This window comes from Heteronotia binoei, chromosome 2 (assembly GCF_032191835.1).
Source record: "Heteronotia binoei isolate CCM8104 ecotype False Entrance Well chromosome 2, APGP_CSIRO_Hbin_v1, whole genome shotgun sequence".
NCBI lineage: Eukaryota > Metazoa > Chordata > Lepidosauria > Squamata > Gekkonidae > Heteronotia > Heteronotia binoei.
The window spans coordinates 31,679,574-31,698,250 of NC_083224.1; the positions used below are offsets into that span (position 1 = coordinate 31,679,574).

Genomic DNA, 18,677 nt, shown 5'->3' on the forward strand with positions numbered 1-18,677 from the left:
ACCTGGGGATTGGCAACCCTAATCTAGACAGATCTGAGGCAAGAAGGGTGGTACTTAGAGAAGTTTCTGATTGAGATCTCCTGACGAAGGTCATCACGAAACACATTAGAATCTGAAAGGTCAAATAAACTACTTTCCCTTGCACCTCGTCCCTCCTTTTTTCTCCTCCTTGACACAGGGCAGCCTTATTTTCTTCCCAGCTTCAGTAGCATCCGTAATCAGAGCCCAATGAATTCAACTGGTTTATCAATAATCTTTCAGGAACATGTTTTTCAGCCTGAACTGGTAAGTACTGTGAACACCCCGATCTTTTTTTTTTTTTTTTTAAAGTTCTGCTAGCACAAACTTCAGAAGAAAACTCTGGAAGGGACTGCCACCAACTGTTCTATGAATCATCACAAACAAATTTGGATTGGCCGTCATCTCGCCAAGCAAATGCATCCTGTCAAGCCCCTCGCAGAGCGGTTGTGTTGGTCACGAACAGCATCCTGACATGCAAAAACATAGCATTTCTCCCCCAAGTCATTAGCAATTAGTTAATTAATCCCCACAGAAATTATTAGAGCTAATTCACTGGGCACTGGGCAGCCAGCAGCCATGTGCTGAGGTGGGGAGGGAACCGCTCCTTTCCCAACTGTGAAGAAGGACTCCTTCAAGCAGAAGAAAAAGCTGATGTAGGAAAGAAAATGTAAATTTCCAAAGAAAGAAAGCTTACTGTTCAAGCATGGATGAGCGGCAAACAGCCCACAGGTTCCATGGATCGCTGTCTAGTTTCTGGCCCACTCTTTTCGCCTTGGGGAGGTTAGGGGATTGTGGTTGTCCCTACAATAAAGTCTTGATCGAGCAAGATGAAACAACTTGGGAGGGGGGGAGAGAAAATTCCCATGCGACCGTAGATATATTGAAACGGTCAAATGAGCGTCCCCGTTATGTTCTGGAAGTTATTTGACATGTTTGGCTTTCTGATCTATATAGAATTCCAAGCTGTTGGGTTTTGGGTGCATTCAGTCCCTCTTCCTTGACCGACTTCCTTCGAACCGAAAGCTGTATGCATTGTGGACCAGTCCGGTTAATATGTTCAGTTCCTTTCCTACCAGCGTCGGGGTCTGAGAAAAGAAAAGGCAGAAGATAACAAAGGCCCGTATCTACAGTGGGGCCAGGGGGTCCAGGCCCCACCAATCAACCCCCTATTTAAGCTGCCTGGCCCCACCCATCACCATCAGTCCCCCACAGTCCTCAGGAGGCTCGCTCAACTGCCAGTTCCGGTCATCCTGGCCAAGAAGGCACTCTGCCGATAGCTACCCAGCCATGGCCAGCATCACCATTGAGAGGGAGGGGCTCTGGCATCTCTTGAGGTGGCTCCGTGCATCTTATGCCTCCATCCTAGGGTTGCCAATCCCCAGGTGGGGGCAGGGGATCCCCTGGTTTGGAGGCCCTCCCCCTGCTTCAGGGTCATCAGAAAGCGGAGGGAAGGGGCAAGGGAAATGTCTGTTGGGCACTCCATTATTCCTTATAGAGACCAATTCCCATAGGGTATAATAGAGAATTGATCCGTGGGTGTCTGGGGTCTGGAGGAGCGTTTTTTTGAGGTAGAGACACCAAATATTCAGCATAGCATCCAGTGCCTCTCCCCAAACTACCCTCCAAGTTCCAAAAAGATTGGACCAGGATGTCTAATTCTATGAGCCCCAAAAGAAAATGCCCCTATCCTTCATTATTTCCAGTGGAGGGAAGGCATTTAAAAGGTGCGTGGTCCCTTTAAATGTGATGACCAGAACTCCCTTTGAAGTTCAATTATGCTTGTCACAACTTTGCTTATGGCTCCACCCCCAATGTCTCCTGGCTCCACCCCTAAAGTTCCCAGATATTTCTTGAATTGGACTTGGCAACTCTACTCCAGCTTCAGCCCCACCAGCAAAGAAAGACCTACCATACACCCTGGCCAGGCATCAAGGGACCGATGTTCCCTCTAAGCTGCAGAGTCTTGTGAGCAAAAATTCTACTTTGTGAGTGACTGGTATTAAAGTTGTGAGCTACTGACATTAAAGTTGTGAGCTACTGCATAAATTATTGTGCTCCTTCCCAAGCCAAGACAAAAATCTGTGAGCTGGAGGCTAAAATTCTGTGAGCTAGCTCATGCTAACTCAGCTTAGAGGGAACACTGCAGGGGACCCAGGAGCAGTTCCTACTGAGTGAGCCTTCCCATTCAACAGCCCTGGGAGAGGAGCTGTATCTTAGTGGTAGAGTATCTGCCCTTGAATGCAGAAGGTCCCTGGTTCAATCCCTGGCATCTCCAGTTAAAAGGAGATGTGAACAGGGGATGTGAAAGACTCTGAGGCTCTGGAGAGCCATTGCAAGTTTGAGTAGACCATTCTGACCTTGATGGACCAGTGGTGTGATTCAATATATGGGGAAGAACTGCAACATGGAGGACAACAGATGTTTGTATCTGCTGCTTCCTTCTAACTCCACTCAAGCAAATCAGTGTTGCAAGGGACTAAGAGCAAAATTCAACCCACCTTTACCAAAGAGTCAGTCAGCACGACTGAATAGAGTAGGATTTACTTCTGAGTTAACCTGTGGGGGACTACACTGCAAATCTAACAGTCCATTCCCCACCCCAAAGGTAATTAAGAATTAAGGATTAAGAATATGTGACCACATAAAAATTATGAATCTAGTGCAGGGTGTTCAATGGTAGCTCTCCAGATGTTTTTTGCCTACAACTCCCATCAGCTCCAGCTAGCATGGCCAATGGCTGGGGCTGATGGGAGTTGTAGGCAAAAAAACATCTGGAAAGCTACCGTTGACCACTCCTGATCTAGTGGATCAAGCAAGGAAGCTGTATGCAGAGACCTTCACCTACTTCTTATCTAAAGACCCCCATAGGGGTCAGGGATGGGGTGTGGGTCTGGGGGCAGCCTGGGGCAGCAAAACCCCCATCATCTCCACCCCCACCAGTCCATGGAAAAATTGTCTTCCACAAAACTGGTCCTTGGTGCCAAAAAAGTTGGGGGCCACTGCTCGAGGGCATTGTGCCATGCTGAGGCCCCTCCTCTCCCGAAACCATCCCCTCTCCTGGATCCCCCCTTAAAGTCTCCAAGTATTTTCCAACACAAACCTGGCAACCCTACTTGCAATGAACTTTGGATTGCTTGAACTAGGAACCCAGCATACGTTTGGCTTCAAGCCGGTGATTGTTCTGTAAATACCGTTGCATTGTACAGAATCACTTCTTTGGATTCAAATATTTGTATTTGCATATGTAAACTGTAGTGGGTTCATGATGGTGCTTAGGATTCCCTCCAGCTGACATAGTTGCCCCCAGCTGCCTGTGCAAACTTCCCTCCACATAAAGTGGGAAAGGACCAGAGTCAATATGGGGACAATGGGAGCAATTTCCCACATAGTGGGTGTTTAATGTTCATCACAAACATTAAAGGGAGGAGGTTTAAGCCCCAAGCCTGCTAGGCATTTACATCCCCACAATTTCTGCACACCCAGTTATTTTCAAATTTGCATCGGATTTCTGATGGAATAACATTTTGTTTTTAGAAACACACGCACGCACAAACCAAACTACTAATAGCAAGGAAGTACGTAGGGTATGTATAAAGCATGGGTTCGATTAAGACTAACCACTAAGTATGCTTACATTTACAATAAAGCACTTCAATGAGTTGTTATAGACATTGCAAGGGAAACATGAGCTCTGTTTGCCTTGCAATGCTAATACAGTATCTGTACTAATCCACAGATTTAGAAGGACAAAAGGACATCTAGCCATAGAGGACAGGTCAATAATGGCTATTTTTAATGATTTTATAGTATCATTTTAATGTATTAATCATCTTCAACAGGACTCTGGACAGGTGGCATAGATCACATCAGAGCTTTTTTTGTAGCATATTAGGCCACACAACCCTCTTGTAGCCAATCCTCCAAGAACTTACAGTAGGTCCTGTAAGAAGAGCCATGTAAACTCTTGGAGGATTGGCTACATCAGGGGTGCGTGGCCTAATATGCAAAGGAGTTCCTGCTACAAAAAAAGCCCTGGATCACATAAATAAATACAAGGCACAGTCATGGAACAGAACATCCATATTCAGAGGAAGAAACTCTTGGAACAGCAGTGCTGAAAGGAACATCAGGGAGAGAGGCTCTGGCTTCCATGCTTTTCTCATGCTTTCTGGGGACATCTGGCTGACAACTCTGTGAAACAGGAGGTGTTCCAAAAGGAAGGCTGCTGAGCAAAAAGCTCCAGAGGGCTCAAGCAAAAAAAGCCATGCTAGATTCTCTCTCTTCACTTACAGTGGTTGCCCTCTTGCCCTTCTCTGATGACCCTGAAGCAGCTGCTAAAAACAGGAACATGTTTGCAGGGCTCATACTCCTAATGTTGATCTAGGGTTGCCAGAGTCCCTGGTGGAGGTGGGAATTGGGGTCCCTTCTTGCCAGGCCTCTCCACCAATCAATTGGCCCACAGGGAGGACTTACCACTAAAAAAGAACAAAGCCCAGTCATCACTGCAGCAAGTAGAAAATCTAGAAAACACGGTGTTCACCTTTTTCTATGGAACTCGAGGTGTTGTAGAGAAGGTTCCCTGGTGGTCTTCTGTCCAGACATACCAGACTGAGACTTACTTAGCTATTGGCAATGTGGTGGCTGCATCATAGAATCATATCATTGGATGGCTCCTGAAAGACTATCAACCCAGCAGCTCTGTGCAGAGAATCCAAACCAAAACGTTCTCGAATCCCGAGAGATCCAACCTAGGGCTGTCAGTCCCCAGGTGGGGGCAGGGGATCCCCCAGTTTGGAAGCCCTCCCCCCACTTCATGGTCATCAGAAAACGGGGGGGGGGGGGAAGGAATGTCTGCGAAGCACTCCATTATACTCTATGGAGACCAATTCCCATAGGGTATAATGAAAAATTGATCTGCGTGTATCTGGGGCTCTGGAGGAGATGTTCTTTGATGTAAATGCACCAAATTTACAGCACAGCACCCAGAGCCTCTCTTCAAAATACCCTTCAAGTTTCAAAAAGATTGGACTAGGGGGTCCAGTTCTATGAGCCCCCAAAGAAGGTGCCCCTATCCTCCATTATTTCCAATGGAGGGAAGATATTTAAAAGGTGTGTGGTCCCTTGAAATGTGATGGCCAGAACTCCCTTTGGAGTTCAATTATGCTTGTCACATCCTTGCTCCTGGCTCCACCCCCAAAGTCTCCTGGCTCCACCCCCAAAGACTCCAGATATTTCTTGAATTGGACTTGGCAACCCTAATCCAACCTTTGCTTGAAACCTTCAGTGAGAGAAAGCCTCTCACTGAGTTGTAAGCCTCCCTGAGTCCGCTTGCGGGATAGGGTGAGATATAAATAGAAAAATTAAATTAAAATTAAATTACTTCCTTCATTGATTCCATTATTAAATTGCTTGTATCATTGATAAGTTTCTCCTGAAGTCCACCTACAAGCTACCCTTCTCTAATCTAAGGCCTTGGTGCTTGGGAGGGGCAAGAGTGTGAGGACTTCTAGTGTCCTGGTTAGGGTTGCCAAGTCCAATTCAAGAAATATCTGGGGACTTTGGGGGCGGAGCCAGGAGACTTTGGGGGTGGAGCCAGGATACATTGGGGTGGAGCCAAGAACAAAGGTGTGACAAGCATAATTGAACTCCAAGGGAGTTCTGGCCATCACATTTAAAGGGACAGCACACCTTTTTAAATGCCTTTCTTCCATAGGAAATAATGAACAGGGGCACCATCTTTTGGGGCTCATAGAATTGGACCCCCTAGTCCAACCGTTTTGAAACTTGGGGGGTATTTTGGGCAGAGGGACTAGATGGTATACTAAAAATTTGGTGTCTCTGCCTCAAAAAATACCCCCCTCGGAGCCCCCAATACCCGCAGATCAATTCCCCATTATTCCCTATGGGAATCGTTCTCCACAGGGAATAACAGAATGCCCAGTAGACATTTCCCTCCCCCCGCTCACGCTTTCTAAAGGGGGGGGAGGGCCTCCAAACCAGGGAATCCCCTGCCCCCTCCCTCTCTCTCTCATACAAATACTTACTAGGTCTTGTTCCTGCAGAACTTTACTTGCTCTGAAACTGAAAACTGAAAGCAAAAGAAAGGAAGGGGCCATTCTCCTACGAAACTGTTAATGACCCTTTCCCATGAAGTCCTTCCTGTTTCCTGCTTCCTGCTCAACCTTAAAGGCACACAGACCTGTTTGCAGGTTTCTAATCCTGCAGGAGCTTTAAAACTTCCTGATGACTGTGGGGCTGGGGCTTCCCACGCTGGCCAGCTGGCTGGGGAGCGGGGGCAGGTAAGCCTGTAAAAACAGGGGATCCCGGGCTGGGACCTGGGGATTGGGAAGCCTAGTCCTGGTCCTACGAATGGACCTCCTGATGGCACCTGGGTTTTTGGCCGCTGTGTGACACATAGAGTGTTTTCGCACTCACGTTTTACTGGCGCCACGACCCTCCTCACGCCGGCGGATCTGCAGTGATTTCGCACTAGAAGCGCCGGCGCAGCCCATTGCGCCGGCTACTTCCGTCGCTAAGCCAGCGCAAACGTTTTCCTGCATCTTTGCGATTTCCGTTTGCGCTGGCTTAGCGACGGAAGTAGCCAGCGCTTCTGGGTGCGCCGGCGCTTCTGGTGCGAAATCCATGCAGATCCGCCGGCGTCAGGAGGGTCGTGGCGCCAGTAAAACGTGAGTGCGAAAACAGCCATAGTGTTGGACATGGCTTCTCTTATATTCTTATGTAAGGCCACCAGAGGACTTCTTTGACTCTTCATGTGCTCTCTGAAGCCTATGTTCCACTAGAATTGCAATATATTAAAATGTTAAGTGTATTTCATGGGGTGTTCTAGCACACTGGAGCCAAGTGTCTGGAGCAAAATTGGCCTTGTATGTGGGGAGTTCACCTAATTTAGAAGATTGTTGTCAGGATTAGAAGAACTGTTAGTGATGGATGGATACTCCTCAGCTCTAGTCATAATTTGCGAGTTCTGTCAATTGTTCTAAACAGGGGTGGAATTCTAGCAGGAGGGAGGTTACAACACCCCTAATGTAGCCAATCCTCCAAGCACTTACAAAAAAGAGCCTTGTAAGTGCTTGCAGGATTGGTTACCTCATGGGTGTGTGGCCTAATATGCAAAGGAGCTCCTGCTAGAATTTCACTCCGGTTCTAAATCATATTGCAAATACGCTGGGTGAATTAGGCAATTGCCTAGGGTGCCAGCCTTCTGGGGGTGCCGAATTGCGTGCCCCCAATATGACTTGGTGACATTATCAGTGTGTGTGTGGGGTGCCAGAAGTTAGCCATGCCTAGGGTGCCAGACAGTCTAGGGCTGGCCCTATTTAAGCCCCACCCACCCTGGAACACCCCCAAATCCCCCCACCAGCTGGCCAAGGGAACCTGGCAACACTAACTTGATAGTACTTCACACACACACACACACACACATCTGACAAGCGGAGCTTTGACTTTTGAAAGCTTATACCCTGAAAATCTTGTTTATCTTTAAGGTAGTATTGGATGCAAATGTTACTGTTCTGCTGAAGACCAAAAGGGCTGCCCTCTGACATGATTTCTCATTGAGGTTGGCACTACAGAATTCTTGGTGTACTGAACTCACAACCACACATTTTACATCACTAGACACTGCAGGAAAAGGGTTAGAGCGTTGGATTAGGATCTGAGAAACCCAGGTTCAAATCCCCACTCCACCATGGAAGCTTGCTGGGTGACCTTGGGCCAGTCACATATTGTTAGCCTAGCCTACCTCATAAGGCTGTTGTGAGGATAAAATGGAGGAGAGGAGGAGGATGTTAACTGCTTAGGGTTCCTCAAAGGGGAAAATGATAGGGTCTGAATAAAGTTTTTTAAAAATAAATAAGTAGTGGGACTGAATGAATTGAATGCTTCAGTGCACTACAAGTGCACCAGGTCTGGAATTAATTTTAGAAATTCTCCCTGTTAAATTGGACTTCAGAAAGAGTGGAAAACTTGACAGAGTGAAATTTGAGGACAAGGAAGGAACAGCAGAATCTCTTGTTTCAGTTCTCATTTCTCATTTGAGTTTGAAGGGGTCATCCCATTACGAATTGCAACCACCTTAAAGACCAGACAATGCCAATCATTCTTTAATTTGATTACTGAATTTCCAATAGAATATTGGCGGGGAGGGACAAGAGGGGCATCAGGAAGCCAAACTGAAAGATCTTCAGCAGAATGCCCTTGGCCTAAATGGCTGCGCATTTGGGGTTGCCGAGTCCCAGTTGGCAAATTTCCTAGACATTTGAGGTATAGTTGCCAGATCCCCCTGTGGCCACCAGAGAGGATGGGCGGTAGGGTTGCTTGGGAAGCTCCTGGAGATTTGGAGATGGAGCCTGGGGAGGACCGGGACCTCACTGGTGTACAATGCTACAGAGTCCACCTTCCAAAGCATCCATTTTCTCCAGGGGAACTGATCTCTGTTCTTTGGAGATCAATTGTAGTTGCAAGAGAACTCCAGGCCTCAAGTGGAGACTGGCAATCGCATGGCTGTCATATCTATGACCATCTTCAATAATGACTCTCCATTTCATCAAGATTAGCATTTATTGTAAGACAGGATAGTACTACTGGCAAGGCCAGTGGCAAAATTAAGGCGGGATGCAGGTGAGTGAATATATATAGAAGCAGTTAGCTGTTACATGCGTGTCTAACTTTCTGGTGCGAGATAAGTTCAAAACACTAAATTGTTACAAGGCAGCCATTTTCACATCACAGTATTCTTTAGCAAAACACTCTAACATATAGGGCTAACCTTTAAGGATCTAAATACTTTTGTTTTCCTAACAGCATAGCAGGTGTTTCAGTGCAGAACAGCAAGATGGTAAGGCATTAAAAAATGGCAAGGAATCTTGACAATGGCTCTGTAGGGTTGCCAGCTCTAGGCTGGGATGAAAATATCTGGAGACCTCAGCATAGGGTTGCCAAGTCCAATTCAAGAAATACTGAGGACTTTGGGGGTGGATCCAGGAGACATTGGGGGCGGAGCCAGGAACAAGGGTGTGACAAGCATAATTGAACTCCAAGGGAGTTCTGGCCATCACATTTAAAGGGACCGCACACCTTTTTAAATGTCTTCTTTCCATAGGAAATAATGAAGGATAGGGGCACCTTCTTTTGGGGCTCATAGAATTGGACCTCATGGTGCAATCATTTTGAAACTTGGGGGATACTTTGGGGAAAGTCACTACATACTATACTGAAAATTTGGTGCCTCTACCTCAAAAAACAGCGCCCCCAGAGCCCCGATACCTCCAGATCAATTCCCCATTATACCCTATGAGAATCGATCTCCACATAGAGAATAATGAAGTGCTCAGCAGACTCCCCCCTTCATTTCTGGCCACTCTGAAGCGAGGGATTGGCCTCTCTACTCACGAGTTGCTGCCAACTTCTTCAAAGTAACACCATCCCAGGAGGAAGCCTTTCAATCAGCGACTGAAGCCTCTCAAGGTAGAAACGCACATGGTCCTCTAGGGGCGGAGCTCCCCCCCCCCCCCCGCCGGCCAGACTCCCCGAGGTATGGTTTTCCCAGACGTTCTAGCCATTTGGGAGGTTAAAACTCTATGGTACCTATTGTAGCATAGGTTTTACCTCCCAAATGGCTAGAGCGTCCGGGAAAACCATAGAGTTTTCCTGGAAATGCCTAGAGTGGCCCCGCACGGGTCCCATCATTTTGATAACATCACTTCCAGGTGACATCATCATGACAGCGACGCGGGGGGAGGTTCCCCCCGCTGGCCCAATGTGGGCCGGCGGGTTGAGAACTTCCCGGGTGGGAAATTCCCCACCCGGACCGGGGGCTAGGCAACCCTATCTCCAAAGCAGCCATTTTCTCCAGGGGAACTGATCTTGGTCATCTGGAGATCAGCTGTAATAGCAGGAGATCTCCAGGTGCCACCTGAAGGTTGGCAACTCTAAGTGGCATCCCAGGCCTTGTGGGAAAAGGTACCATTAGTAATAGCTGCATAATAGCTGTTAAACTAGCCATTATTTGCCCCATGTGGATTACTGCGGTGTTAATCCCTTCCCCTCTGGGAGGGATCGCAAGAATCCAACACTAACTCATTCCTGTGTCATTTGAAACATACTGGAATTGTTCTCTCTTTGGACAGTTTCCTGCATTGTGCCCTCCTTTTCTCTGAATGGGAGCAGGCTTAAGAAGCCCCTATATTGTGGCCTAAAGCCCCCCATAATTATATGAGCGGTGGGGGGAGGTGATTTGGCAGGTGTCCTTCGAGACACTCCAACTGGTTGGGCTTCTCTGTGGCTGAGTCGCCTGAGTGGCTGTTGTAAAAGTGTAGATGTTTCAAGGTATATAATTACGCTCTGTCTTACAAACCCCTTCACAACAGCACACCTGGCCACTTTGTAAAAGCCACATTCCTGTAAGCAAATTCTATATTTTGGAAAGCGGGAGGGGGGGCAAATGAGGCCCTGTTTTGATACAGATTAACAAGCTCTTTAGGGTCATACAGAATCATAAGGGGAGAAGGAATGCTTCTGCATATCACTAAATTGGGGAGGGACCATGTCTTGCTTTGTGTTCAGAGAATCCCAGGTTCCATTTCCAGTTCAAGGACGTTAAGGTAGCAGGAACATTTTCTGACTGAGATGACTGAGCCACTACTGGTTAGTGTATCTCTCCCTCTCTCATCTATCATCTATCTATCATCTATCCAATGTTCCCTTTCAGCTAAGTTAGTGTGAGCTAGCTCACAGTTTTTTAGCTTCCACTCACACATTTTTGTCTTAGCTCAGGCAAAGTAGCCCCAGAGCAAATGAATTTAGGCAGTAGCTCACAACTTAATGCCAGTAGCACCTGAAGTAGAATTTTTGATCACAAGACTCCACAGCTTAGAGGAGTATTGCATCTATCTATCTGTCTGTCTGTCCATCCGTCCGTCTGTCTGTCTGTTGATTATGAGCCAGTATGGAAGGTTCAGGTGAGCAGCTGTGTGGGTTTGAAGCAACAGAAAATAATCTGAGTCCAGTAGCGCCTTTAAAACCAACCAAGTTGAATTCTGGGCATAAGCGTTTGTGTGCATATGCACATGAATTAGGGTTGCCGGCCTCCAAGTGGAGTCTGGAGATCTGCTACTACAAATGATCTTCAGGCAATGCTGATCAGTTCACCAGGGGAAAAAATGGCCTCTTTGGAAGGCACACTCTATGGTATTATACCCAATTGAAGTCCCTCCCTTCCACAAGCACTGCCTCCTTAGGCTCCACCCCCAAAATTTCCAGGTATTTTCCAACCCAGAGCTGGCAACGCTAACACAAATGCTTATATCTGAATTAACTTTGTTGGCCTTAAAGGTGCCACTGGACTCAAACTTTGTTCTAGAGCCTGTATGGTACATCGGTTCCAATGTGGTGCTAGGATCTGGGAGACCCAGCTTTGAATCCCCACTCTGCCACTAAAATTTGCTGACATTCAAAGCTGTGTTATGACAGGTTCATTCACTTGTTTGTTTGTTTGGTTAATTTCTATCCCACCCTATCCCATGGGCAGGCTCAGGGTGGAGTACAACAATTTAAACAGGTAACAATAAAACAATAGGCAATTACCAACAAAGTGAGCAAATAAAAAAAATAAAAGCAATAAAACGATTAAAATGCTCCATTTCAGGTGGTAGATAAAGCAATTAGACCATAATATGGATGAAGCTGGAACCGATGCTCCATTAATAGGCCCAAAAGAAGATGGGATACTGTGATAACGGAGGTCAGATCTGATGTACTATGGACACCCGCTGCCTCAACCAAAGGCCTGGCAGAACAGCTCCATTTTACAGGCCTTACAGCAGGGGTGTCAAACATGTGGCCAAGGGCCAAATGAGGCCCCCGGAAGGCTCCTATCAAGCCCCTAAACAACTGACAGTCATCTGCTTCCTTCTCCCTCTCTCTTGCTTCCTTCTGCATAACAGCTTGCTTTGCAAGTGTGACGGAAAGCAATGGGTTAACCATAAACTGAAGACGCACAGGGCTGCGTCAGGTGACCTGAGGGTGGGGGCAAAGTGCTCAGAGCTCTCAGGGAGGGAAAAGTAGTTGAGTGAGAGAAACTGCTGAGGCAGGAGTTCAGTCAGTTGGAGTCTGACAGAGTGGAGGCCTGTCAGAGAAGTCTGTCAGTGGGGACCTGACAGAGACTGAGAGGGTCAGTTAGTGCCGGCCAGAAGGGCTAAGAGGGCAGCTGATCCTGTGAAGAAGCTGGAGACGGAGACGGGGAAGTCTTCCAGAGACTGCCAGCTGGACAAAACCAGCCAAGAGGGCTGTGTGTGTGAGAGTCAGTTAAGACCAGAATGGTCACAGACACTGGGAAACTACTCTAAAGATCTAGTGAGGAGGTTGAGGGAGTGGATGTGGGTCTGAGACACCAAGAAGGGCTGAGAGGAGAGACTCCAGTCGAGGGGTGAGACTAGACACATCGATCCCAAGAGGCCAGACCTTGGCTAGAGGTGGAGAGTGAGTTAAAGGGAACGGTGAACTGTGTAACTGTGAAAGATCCAAGAAAGTAAAAGTGATTGAAAAGCCTGAAACAGAACAAACGTATAAGCCTGTGTAAATATCTCCCATATCCCCAGTTTAAGACTTTTGGTTACAATAAATCTGTGGTTTAAGTTAAAGTTCTCGTGAGCCTATATATTTTGTGGGAAGAATAAACAAAGCTGCTGGGGTCCCATCAACAGAACAAGTAAAAATACCCCGAAGAGACGAAAATATAGAGATCCAGTGAGGCCGTGAGGTGGGCGCTGCTATAGCAAGGCTTGCTTAATTGCACAGGAGCTACAGAGCAAAGCCTCTATTTTTTCCATTGGCTGAGGCTCTTCCCTTGGGGAGGAAGAGGGGGAGGCAGAGCTTGCTTTGCCATGCTCTCTCAATCGTACAGCAGAGCTACTGAGCCAAGCCTTTTTTCCTTCTATTGGCTGAGGCTCCTCCCCTTCCTGGACCCCTGGCTCCCATGGGAGAAATACAAAGAAAGCACCTTTAAGACCAAAGAGTGCTAATGTTTTAAGCATGTATTAAGTTTTTTAAAAAATCTTTAATTGTGTTTGTGTCCTTTATAAAGTTTGTATCTCTACTACCTAATCTTAAATTATAACACACAAAGCCTGGCCCAACATGGCCCGGCCCAACAAGGTCTCATTTATGTCAGATTCGGCCCTCATAACAAAATGACTTTCACACCCCTGCCCTACAGAATGGTATATCAAATGTCAACAATGCCCTTCCATTCTTTACATTGGACAAACAGATCATACACAAAAGAATAAATGCAGATACAACTGACATTAAAAAGCACAACACTCAAAAACCTGTGGGAGAACATTTAAATCTTCCGTGCCATTCCATTGCTGAGCTAAGAGTGCCAGCCCTCAAAAGAGACGCTTCAAGGGAAGACTAAAATTTGAGACTGCTGAACTTGACTTCACTCACAAATTCAGAACAATGGACCCCACTCCCCCCACCCAGGCTGAATCAGAATGCAGAATTAATCTCTCATAACAAATGTTACTTTTCACCCCTCCCCGCCCCGCCCCGCATTTCCCCTCTGCTCTAATAAAGCTGATTACAAGATGCACTGGTTCTCTGCATCCTTTTCAAGCATTTTTTTACAACAACCCCCCCAACTTCTGAGTAGGATAAAGCGACTCAGAGACCTTCATTCTTACTCATATCTGATGAAGCTTTGACTCTTGAAAGCTCAAGTCCCTGAAACTCTTGTTGGTCTCCAAGTTGCTACTGGACTCAAATGTAAGCATTCAAAGTGCTTCACATATTTTTTCTCAGAACCCTTTATAACAACCTGTATTATTCTCATCATATCGATGATGGGAAACTGAGGCAAAGTGAGAATGGTTTGGCCTAGGATAGCTGATGAGTTTATTTTCAGAGGCAATGTGTCACATTTGGGGGGGGGGGGGGCGTTTGTGCATGCGTTTGTGTGTGTACCTGGAAGTCATGGCAATCTCTGGTAACTGACCTCTACTGGGGGGCTGGAGGATATTCAGAGAGGTGGCTGAATAAAGCCGGCCCCTGCCTCCAGCTCTGGTGTTCCAAGGAGGTCTCCCATGCAAGTACTTGTCAAAGTGGACCCTGCTTAGCTTCCAAGGTCTGATGAGATTGGGTTTGCCTGGGCTATCCAGGTCAAGGCAATCTGTCACATTTTTATCCTGACCATCCTCCAGGTTGCTCAGGGCACTTCAGCTTACCCACACAACTCAGCCTTGCCTGGTGGCAGCAACAGCCACTATGGAACTAAGCCTGGCCCAGCTAGGATTGCCGATCCCCCAGTCCTGCTCCCAGATTCTGTTCTAGGTGGCTGTGGGAGAATGAAAAATAAAAAAAAAGTACAGCTTTTGTGGACTTGTAAAGTAGTGGGTTCAGATGCTAGTGTGATTTCAGTATTGTTCTTTATTAGCAAAAACACCACTGAAAAACACATGTGGCAAGCTGCAACTATATACATATAACCCACCATCAAAACACCCCCCCCCCCCCCCAGAATAGAATCATCAGGCGTTGTGGAAACCACATTCACTGGAGTGTTAGTCCATAGAGGTTACCTGATTGGCTGGCTTTGGAAGAGTGGCCAATCTGAGTGCAGCTGTGAGGAGCCTCTCAAACAAAGGGCTTGAAGTTTTCAATACACTACAGAACTTGCCAAAAATAACAAATTAATTGCTGGAAACTCTGGTTTAATAAATCTGAAAGGGAACCTCAGATGATGATGATGATGATATTAGATTTATACCCCGCCCTCCACTCTGAATTTCAGAGTCAGAGCGGCTCACAATCTCCTTTATCTTCCTCCCCCTCAACAGACACCCTGTGAGGTGGGTGGGGCTGAGAGGGCTCTCACAGCAGCTGCCCTTTCAAGGACAATCTCTGCCAGAGCTATGGCTGACCCAAGGCTATTCCAGCAGGTGCAAGTGGAGGAGTGGGGAATCAAACCCGGTTCTCCCAGATAAGAGTCTGCACACTTAACCACTACACCAAGCTGGCGGGGTTTTACATTCATAGTCAATGATGCTGCCAGTCCTGTTTCTTTAGCTCCATCATTCTCCTCGGTTAGGCCATCCTTATGAAAACTCCCTGCATTTGAGACACTGTAAAAAAAAAATGCACACTTTGACAGAGGAGGTTCTTCTGGAGTGGGAAGGGAAGGGAAAGTGTAAAAATTCTGAAAATTTGAGGGACAAAAAAGTGTGTAGATGGAAATGTATCTGTGAATGCCTGAATAGTACATTAACAATGCAATTCTGGATGGAATTACTCCACTCTAAAGCTACTTGCTTTCACTGGGTTTGGGCTGGAGTAACTTTGCACAGAAGTACATGGTAATTTTCAGAGCTATTAGCAATTATCATCACATACGGGTTATGCTAAAAAGAGAGGAGAAGAAGATTTAAAAAAAAAAAAACACCTTGAAAGGAGGCGAGGAGAAGGAAATCAACACAACCTACATCTGCCATATACTTTCAATGATGGACCAGGTTAAATAGCTACTGCATATTTCATGTTAATAAGACACATCACTCAGATGAAAGCCAAATGTGAAAGCCATTTTCACTGAGTTTGACATGGGTTGCTGAAGAATTCACCTCCAGAGTAATATTGGAGAGGGGCAGAAAATGTGGATTTTCCGAAACATTCTGGAATGAGATCCTAATGTTTCAGCAGTCAGCCAATCAGAGCTGCCCGACAATCATCTTCAGTTTCATAGCGTGGATGTTTGAACACCCACTAGTTCAGTTCATGCTGTTTTTAAAAAGAGATAGTAATGAGTTAATTAGATCCTGATTATGGGATAGTGGAAAACTCCACGCCCCAGACCTCTCTTTCCTTAAGTTAGTTGAAATACAGCAGATTATTACATTTAGCATCTCTGGTGAGTAAAGCTATCGATACCATTGCTCCAGGGAGATCACAAAATGTGGGCATGCAAACTGTTTATTTCCACTGCTTTTGTGAGTGTGTTCACTTTCATTTAGTGTGTGTGTGTGTGAGCACTTTCATTTAGCAGCTGCTAGGGAAGAAAAAAGACAAAAAAAAGAAGAGGAGGAGGAAATGAAGACTGTGCTTAGGGGAACTGCACCACCCTTCACTCGGAGTCTCAGAGCAGTTTACAATCTACTTTCCCTTTCCTTCCCCTCCCCACAACACACACCCTGTAAGGAGAGCTCTGAGAGAACTGCTCTTGAGAGAACAACTCTGAGAGAAATGTGACTGACTCAAGGTCACACCAGCAAGTGCATGTGGAAGAGTAGGGAATCAAACCTGGTTCTCCCAGATTAGAGTCCACGCTTCTAACCACTACACTAAACTGGCTACTCTATTGCCTTTTGAGATTTCCATGGAAAGGCCCCATATACTTTTAAGTATATCTTTTCAGCCACAAGAGCTAGAAAGTTTTTTTAAAAAGAAAAGAAAGTGAACACTCCACGAAATATGAATTCAGTATTTGATACCACATCCTGCACTTTTTCTGCCTCCACAGAATTGCACCATAGTCCGTGCTCTCTCTCACACACAGCCATCCAACACTGTGGAAACAGAAGATTACTCTTGAGACAATGGGCAGCCTGCAGCAATAAGAGTAAGCCAATGTAAAATCTTGTTATGGGAATATGAGTTGTCCTAAGGCAAGGTGGCTCTCACCTTCATCAGTTGTGATGCTGCACATTTTACTGAGGCAAAATTGCCCTTGGGGTGTTAACTGAAACCTGGAATGGAGGCATTTCTTGACCCAGTCATAAAATAAACACTAATTTAGTTGCATTGAGCCAAGCTAGATTCACTCACTGCAAAATTCAAGGTTATGCTAAAGGGATTTTATTCAAATTTTACTTAAAAAAAAACAACCCCTTATTTCTATCCAACATAACTATACTATCAGAGGCTTATTACATACCATACCACATACAAACCTTACTTAAACATACAATAGTTCTATTCAGGGCTTTTTAAATAGCAGGAACTCCTTTACATATTAGGCCACCCCCCCCCCAATGTAGCTAATCCTCCAAGACCTTACAGTAAACCCTGTAATAAGAGCCCTATAAGTGTAGACAAAGACTAAGTCCCTTTGTTGGTGTTACGGGATTATCTGCAACCTTTGATACAGTAGATCATGCCATCTTGTTCAGTCACCTGGGGCGGAAGTAGATATCAGGGGATATGCATTAAATTGGTTCAGATCATTCCTCCCGAATCAGACTCAAATGGTTGCTATTGGAAACCAGTTGTCATTGGTATGGGACCTATTTTGTGGGGTTTCACAGGGCACAAGTCTATCTATCCCATGTGCTTTTCAATCTCTACATAGAGCCTTTAGGACAAATCATTTGTAGTTTAGGGGTTGGTTGACATCAATATGCTGATGATATTCAGCTGTATATATCCTTATCCAGATGTCCTGGTGATGTGGTGGAGGTCATGAATCGTTGCCTGACCATGAAGTTTAACTGGCTAAAAGTGAATAAATTGAAACTAAACCTAAAAAGACAGAGGTAAGGCTAGTGGCAAAGGAGGAAGTATTGAAAGGCATTGTTCTCCCCACTTTTGATGTGGTTCAACTGACCCTTGCAGACGTAGTTAAAAGCCTTGACATACTGGATGCAACGTTATTACTGGAAAAGCAAGTTAATGTAGCTGCAAAAAAAGGCTTTCTACCAACTCAGCCTAGCTCATAAGATGGCTCCTTACCTTAATGTGGCTGACTTGGCCACCTAGATCCACACCACGGTAACATTAAGATACTGTAATGTACTATACATTGGTCTTCCCTCAAAACCATAAGAACATAAGAGAAGCCATGTTGGATCAGGCCAATGGCCCATCCAGTCCAACACTCTGGCACACAGTGGCCAATATGTGTGTGTATATATACACACACACATACATACACACACACACATATATATATAATAGCCACTGATGGACCTCTGCTCCATATTTTTATCCAATCCCCTCTTAAAGATGGCTATGCTTGTAACTGCCACCACCTCCTGTGGCAGTGAATTCCACATGTTAATCACCCTTTGGGTGAAGAAGTACTTCCTTTTATCCATTTTAACCTGACTGCTCAGCAATTTCATTGAACGCCCACAAGTTCTTGCATTGTGAGAAAGGGAGAAAAGTACTTCTTTCTCTACTTTCTTCATCCTATGCATTATCTTGTAAACCTCTATCATGTCACCCCGCAGTCGATGTTTCTCCAAGCTAAAGAGCCCCAAGCGTTTTAACCTTTCTTCATAGGGAAAGTGTTCCAGCCCTTTAATCATTCTAGTTGCCCTTTTCTGGACTTTTTCCAATGCTATAATATCCTTTTTGAGGTGCGGTGACCAGAATTGTACACAGTATTCTAAATGAGACCGCACCATTGATTTATACAGAGGCATTATGATACTGGCTGATTTGTTTTCAATGCCCTTCCTAATAATTTGCAGCATGGAGTTGGCTTTTTTATTGCAATCGCACACTGTCTTGACATTTTCAGTGAGTTATCCACCACGACCCCAAGATCTCTCTCTTGGTCAGTCTCTGCCAGTTCACAACCCATCAACTTGTATTTGTAGCTGGGATTCTTGGCCTCAATGTGCATTACTTTGCACTTGGCC

At 45.8% G+C, this 18,677-nt stretch overlaps 1 long non-coding RNA gene across 1 annotated transcript; it reads right to left on the reverse strand.

Moving 5' to 3' along the window:
- Nucleotides 1-229: 229 nt before the first annotated feature.
- LOC132567553 (uncharacterized) lies at nucleotides 230-6,189 on the reverse strand. Its single transcript, XR_009555094.1, has 2 exons — nucleotides 6,066-6,189; nucleotides 230-1,106 (listed from the first exon to the last, which is right to left on the reverse strand). It is a non-coding gene; the product is annotated as an uncharacterized LOC132567553 (long non-coding RNA).
- Between the last annotated feature and the right edge of the window lie 12,488 nt (nucleotides 6,190-18,677).